Genomic DNA, 7,158 nt, shown 5'->3' on the forward strand with positions numbered 1-7,158 from the left:
AAGTCAAAATATTCAATTGAATCAAACAGATTTTATTTTAAATCTGATTTACAAAGAATAAACGAAGTTTTTATATTTTACACTGTGACAAAAGTAGAGCTACCAAAGGAAGTATGTATATCTGCCCAGCATTTTTAGGACAAAATATTAGTATTGTAGTGCTCTGCGACTAGAAATATAGTTCTCTGCATAAGGTACTTCCATATCGTGGCTGTGATTGGCTGTGCGAATTGCCCCTTGGGTAAAGGAAGAACCCGGATGGAGGGAGTATATAAAAAGTGGCACGTCCATGTGGAAGATACCTTTCTTTTTTTTGTTCTTCTGTCTTGGTTTGTTCGATGTCGTCCTGAGATTAGGAGCAGTGATACTACCAAAGGAAGATTCGATACAGAAAAAACATTAAAGACAGTTCTAAGAATAGGAAGAAAGAAAAGAAGGACTGCTTATAGAAACAAAAGGATAGTAAATTGTAAAGAGGTACGATAGAAATACAGCAACTGTATATATCATCCTGTAACCAATTGTATAAATTTGTTCTCCTCCATGCATAAGAAATATTAGCAGCATCCTTTGTGTTAATACAGTTGCCAGCCAGGCCAGTCTTGTATATTTCTAATACTTGCAGGTTGCGAAGGTGCTCTACCTGATGTAACCATCTCACCAATTTAGCTTTATGGAGGTTGGCTTGTATTTTGGGATCTGTGGTATTTTTCTTCTTTTGTAAATCAGATTTAAAATAAAATCTGTTTGATTCAATTGAGTATTTTGACTCTTTTTTTTGTGCTCTTTTCAACTATCGCAATATTAATTATGTAGTAGGTGGTAAATAAAATAGAGGTCGCATCACATATATCAAGCACTTGCTGGAAAAAAGACAGTTTAGTATCCAGCAAGTGCTTGATATACATGATGCGCTGACATTTATCACTGAGCATAATTATTTCCGTTTCAATCAGAAAATTTATTTACAGAAGCAGGGGGTTCCTATGGGTTCCCGTTTATATGCTCTTTTAGTGTAACTCATTATGCATGAAACTGAGCACAGAACATTCAATTCCCCACTTGCCATCCACTACCCGCTGCTGTACTTGCATTAAGTTGATATCCTCGTAGTGTGGGAAGACACAGATGAGTAATTTTTTTGTGTCTTCCCACAGACGAGAAATGAGCAACTCTCGTTTCATGCAGCAACTCTCAAGCATATATCCTTCCATCAACTTTACTTGGGAGAAATAAAATGATGTAACAATAATATTCTTAGATTTGTGCATATGTTAATTATTTTTATTATTATGATTTTATTTTTATTTTAGTATTTTTTTCATAATGTTTTGTCCACAGTAGGGGAAGCCACCTTACCTTTTGCTGAGAGGTACTTAAGGTGTCCCCTCTGTCAAATGGCTTTTTTTGTTTTGTGATTTACCAGGAGAGAGGGAAGCAGACAAGCAAGCAAGCAATGACTACAAAAGTGGAAGTGTATAAAACTTTGTTTTTATCCATTTGCATCAACATTTTTGGGGATGATTCTTCCAAACAAACTACCTCAGGACTTTCCTATTAATAAGATTCTACAAGGTGAAATAGTTTTGTGCTAAAACAGGAAAAATGGGAAAATTTTGTAATCAACTTCATGCGCTTAATATTGTAGTCTTGTGTTTATTGTATAAATTAAATCGGATTCCCCTTAGCCTGGTACTATCGGGAATTACAAATAAAAAGAGGTTGTGTCACAATTGTTATGTTGAATGCTCGTGTGAATATACCACAAAACAAAAGCTTCTGAAGCATCTTGCACAAAAACAAAACTATGTACAACAATATGCAAACAAATTTGAAAAATTATCTGTTGAAAACCTCAGTCCTTTTAAACATTTTGTTAATTAGTTCCTTGTATAAGATAAATTTCTTGTGATCTTTGATTAATAATTTTCTGTCACATGGCCAGGTTATTCCTTTCTTTTAAAGTATGATTTTTATATCTGTCCTTTCTTTTTCTACTCTGGGGCATTCTAAAAGATAATGTTCACTCCTGTCGGATGTCTCACATATTGAGCATTTATCGTTGCCAGATATCCAGAAGCAGTAAAGGTATTTCTGACAACATCCATGGTCTATAAGAAATTAAGTCAGTGGAAAAATGGTTTAAACCATTTTGTTTTGTTAACATTGCTGACTTCTGGGAGATAGGAGAAAGGTAAGTCGTCGTGTGCCAAGTCCCACTGTTGTTGCCATTTACTTAAATTGTATTTTATCAGTGCAACATATCCAGTCGCAATCAATTTCTTTTAAAAATTTACAAAATTTAAGAAATTTTATCTTTGTCGAGGAACTGTTGTTTTCCTCATGTGCATGAGAAAGAACAAGTGAGAAGACAAATTTTGTATTGTCTATTTAAGAATTTTCTTAAATTAGTAGAACCTGGTTTAATGCAGCAATTTTGGCCAGTTCGTCAGCTCTCTCATTAGCAGTGTTTCCTGTATGGCCTCTTATCCAGTTTAATGATTATTCATTATTGGAATTTTGTAGGTATACATTAATTTCATTTGTAATAGGATAAGTCTATTTAATATAGTTAAAATGGCTGCTTGACTGTTCGAGAATATATTGATGTTATTGCAAGAGAAATTTGTTTTGCAGTCTTTGACTGCATTAGCAATGGCAATGGTTTCTGCCTGTGTAATGCTACAGCTGTTATCTATTGATAGCTTGATAATTTTGTTTTGAATTTCTTTATAATCAAGGTACATCACATAACTGGCTCCAACCTATTAATCTATCGTAGACCCGTCTGTGAAGACTGATGTTTTCTCCACTTATGGAAATTTCTGAAAACCACTTTCTGTTTTTGGGATTTGCAATATAGGAAAAGGGACTTGTAGTTCATAGTCATCCTACTTATACTCTTCTGTTCCCAATTCAAATTATTTTTTCTGTGTTAATTTCCATTTGTTTGTGAAGTATTCAATCTTGAGGTCCACAGGAAGTTTACCCAAGATCACCTGAAAACTTTTTGTTTGACAAGTTCTGTATGCCTCAGTGAGCATGATGAAAGCTTTTCCTTATGCTGCGATTAATTTCTGTTTATTATGGATTTTTAGTATCGCTTCTTCCCAAGCAAGGCAGGCATAGGTAATTATAAATAAAAATATCATGTCATAAATAGAGCTGAGGGTATCAGAATTTATACCCCATTTACTTCTTGCAATTTTTTTGAACAACTGGAGAATAAGATTTTTAGTTATTGTCTCGACATAATCAGTCCAAAAGAGTCTATAGTCTAGGGTAATTCCTAAGTATTTCAGATTTTGTTCAATTTTGACACTTTCATTACCTATCTGTATTGTTAGTACTCTTCTGTAGAGATATTATGCTCTCAAAGTGCTAAAGATTATTCCTCTAGACTTTCCAGGATTAATTAAAAGGACAGTTTGTTTTTCCCCCAGTCAGTGATTTTCTAGAGTATATCTGTTCCTTTCCTTTCAAACTCAGCTCTTGAGTTTGCACTCATAAGTATTAGTGCATTGTCCATATGTGGCAACTTCATTTTGCCCAAACTCCTTAGGTAGAAAATCATTAAATAATACGTACCAGAGGAGGGGTCAACAGGCAGAATCCTGTGGACATCCCTAGTGTAATTCCTTGCATAGTAAGTTCAACAGACATAAAAATTATTGTTCTGTCAGACAGATAGTCTTTTATTAAATTATAAATGTTAGCAGGACAATTATATTGTTTTAGCCTATATAGAATTAGCAGCCATCACGTGCTATCAGCATATAAAATACTTTTCAGATTCAGTATCTTTTAATGAAACATACAAAAAATTAGTAGATACTTGGTGACATTTACACATAGCCATACCATTAAAAGAGACAGCCACAAGCAAAATAGGATGAAGAAAAATGTTCTTCAACACTAATGTATATAGAGTGCACTGTAAACTTAGTGCTGCAGTCTTGGTCATCTGTCTGCACGTAAACAGTATACTTTGGTAGAGAATAACTACTGAATAATCAGGATAAACTAAATATATGCCAGACATCCTAAGGCTGATAATGTGTAACATGATGGCTGCTGGAAAAACTTCAAAGATGAAGATACATATATTAGATTTATTTGATGAATCGGAATAAGATAGTAACGCTCGTACTCAAGAGAGTGACTGAGTACAAAGTTGACTAAAAGCCACTGACTGTAGTACATGCAAAGTATTTGGTGATTAAGTCAAAAAAGGCCTCATATGAGTTTTTTCACGAAGGATTGTGTCATAATCACACCATTTGTGGCCATGTGAATTAATAGTGATAAGCAGTATATGTCGCTCTAAATTAAGTATGGGGCAATCATAAATGTAGTGCATATTACTATCTGTAATACCACACAGGGAGCATATTGAGCTGGTTGCGTCTTGCTAGATAAGATTGAAAGAGTCCATAGCCGGTAAGAAATTGCATAACAAAACTATTAGGTCTATACCATTTGTATGTCAAAAAGGTCTTGATGCAAGGTATGAATCTATGAGTAATAGGGTGGTTATGTTGGTCCCATGTGTTTTGCCATGTTAATAGGAGATCCTGCCAGAGAATTCTTTTGAGAGTACTGGTGCTGATTTTATCATAAGAGATATTAAGACTATTATTGTTGGAAGCTGCCTTAGCTAAGGCATCAGCTCTTTCGTTACCATAGGTGCACGAGTCCAGTAAATATAATATCGATTGAAAGACTTGGAAATGAGAGTGTGAATGTCAAAAACAATTGGGTGTAAGGATCCTTTATGAAGGATTGCAATAGAGGAAGAGCTATCAGTAATGATAGCTATTTGTTTATGATGAACATTGTTAGCCCAAGCAATGGCCATTTTCAAGGCATAAAGTTCTACTTGAAAAATAGTGCATTGTTAACCCAATTTGGACTGACCCAAAGCAATCTCCTGCCTGTTCTGGTAAACAACATAACCACAACCAACATTTATATCTGTTTTTGAACCATCCATAAAGATTTCATAATCGTTGTAAGAGGTTGCTCGAAGACGATTGACAGTGTGGACAAAAGGGGCAAAGATTGTGAATAAATGGCAGAAGAAATTTCTTGTTCCAAGTCGGTGGGACTTATTTGTTGGTTTCTAGTATAAATATCAAGGCCATGCTTTATTTACCATTGTTTAAAATAGGAGGTGATAATAAGATCAATAGGGGCTTTCTTAGCCAGAACTTGAATAGAGATATTGAGCGTGGTATTGTAGGCCTTGGTGATTTGAATAAGAGCTCTACGTTGTGACGAAATAAGTTCATGCTTTATATGAGTCTTATAAACATCATCTCCCCAAATTCTGCAAGCATAAGTAATGATTGAAATATAAATCTGATTATAAATTGCATCCATCGCCTCAGTAGCAAGTCCCCAATGACCTCGCGCAATACTTGCAAAAGTTAAAAATTTTCCCTGTACACTCTGCATTATGTATTCAATATGTGAATTCCACAAGAGGCAGTGGTCCAAGATCACGCCCAAATATTTAATAGTTTTATCTACTTTTATGGTATGACCACCCATTTTAATGCAAGGAGTACAGAGGTAAAGTTTTTGATGGCCAGGTTTATTGAATACTATACACTTAAACTGGATTTTAATCCTAACAAGACTATGTTGATTTCCCCAGATTAGAATGTTATTAAGAATAATATTACCACGCTGCTCAAGTGCTGAACGAGATTGACCACCAAAAAGTACCAAAACATCATCAGTGTATGCTATCATATTACATTGTCCAAAGTCTTGAGTAAGAAAAAGACTAAATAAAACGTTCCATAGAATGGGACCACATACCGAGCCCTGCAGGTAACTGCAGACAACTTTGCAAGAAACTATGTGCCCCCACATTGAAGTGTAGCGGTGCAGTCATTTAGGAAGTCCTTAATATTATAGAATATATTGGCAGGACAGTTCAACTCTTGGAGGTTATTCTATATAAGATGCCACCAGGCAGAATCAAATGCCTTGGCGATATCGAGACTGATAGCCAAGACGTATTTATTGCTTTCTAACAGATGATTAATGCAAGCAGCAGCAAAGTATAAGGCTTCAGCAGATGATTTTTGAGGCCTGAAGCCAAATTGATTATCATGGATAAGATTCTAAGTTGGCCTCTAGATACGTGAGGAGCCTGTTGTTAATAAGTCTCTCAACGACTTTGCCTAAAACAGGTAACAAAGAGATTGGCCTGCTTTCTTTAGTATTTCCTGGTTTTGGTACCGGAACAATTTTGGCAGACTTCCATGATTGCAGAAAAACACCGTAAGTAAGGCAGGTATTATACAATTGTGTAAGATTATAAGGAATAAGTTGCTAAAGGTGTTTGTCCAGTTCTGGAGTTATATTATCATGACCAGATTTTTTATTATTAAGAATTGTGAAGATTTTGTCAATTTCTTGCATGTGAAAAAATGGTACATTTGTTGTATTAATGTTGTCCTGTATTTCAAAATGAGGTTCCAAGAGTGTTTTGGAATCATGATCCATCTGGTCTGTCAGACAAAATCTGTCCATTTTCTTTGCAGCAGCAGAATAGAAATCTTCCCCTTTATTTTGTAAAAAAGGGAAGGCACTGAGGTCGGCGTTATGTGTGCGTTTTTTATTCGCTAGTACTTTCGACGAACATATAGCCGTCGTCATCAGGCGAATTATCGAAAGAATTAAACGGAAATAATCCGATTTGGAATAGAACGCTTAAATTTAAGATGAAACTTTAGTAAAAGTCGTTAGGAACACGATAGAAATATTCAAAAATGTTCGAAAAACGAACGAGCAGAAAGCTCCATGATGTGCGAATACGCGCATGCGCAGATCTAGACACACACTGTACGCATTCTGGAGAATGCTAATTTTTACTTAATTGCTTGTATAGTGTGACCCATACACTGGGCAGCTCGAGAGTTGGAATGTTGCACGTGTCCAAGGTGGTAGTAAGAAGAGACTCCCATATAAATACGATTTTTCGATCCTTACAGCTCTTGAGCATAACCGCTTGGGACCATAGCGGGTTGTAACCCTGCTCAAGTACTTTTCTTGCGAGCTCGGTGGTGTGTCTACCCCTCGCAACATCGTTTTGGTGCTCTTCTAGTCGGCTGGCAAGCATTCTAGTAGTGGCCCCGACATATC

General features: G+C 35.7%; 1 protein-coding gene across 1 annotated transcript in view; it reads right to left on the minus strand.

The window, feature by feature from the left end:
* Nucleotides 1-7,158, minus strand: part of LOC111614279 (phospholipid-transporting ATPase ID-like) — a gene marked incomplete at its 5' end in the record, with an annotated part of 57,755 nt that overhangs the window by 23,784 nt on the left and 26,813 nt on the right. The window lies entirely within an intron of this gene.

The sequence above is a fragment of the Centruroides sculpturatus genome, unplaced genomic scaffold, assembly GCF_000671375.1.
Source record: "Centruroides sculpturatus isolate CEXI.00-Female unplaced genomic scaffold, Cexi_2.0 scaffold2083, whole genome shotgun sequence".
In the NCBI taxonomy this organism is placed as follows: Eukaryota; Metazoa; Arthropoda; class Arachnida; order Scorpiones; family Buthidae; genus Centruroides; species Centruroides sculpturatus.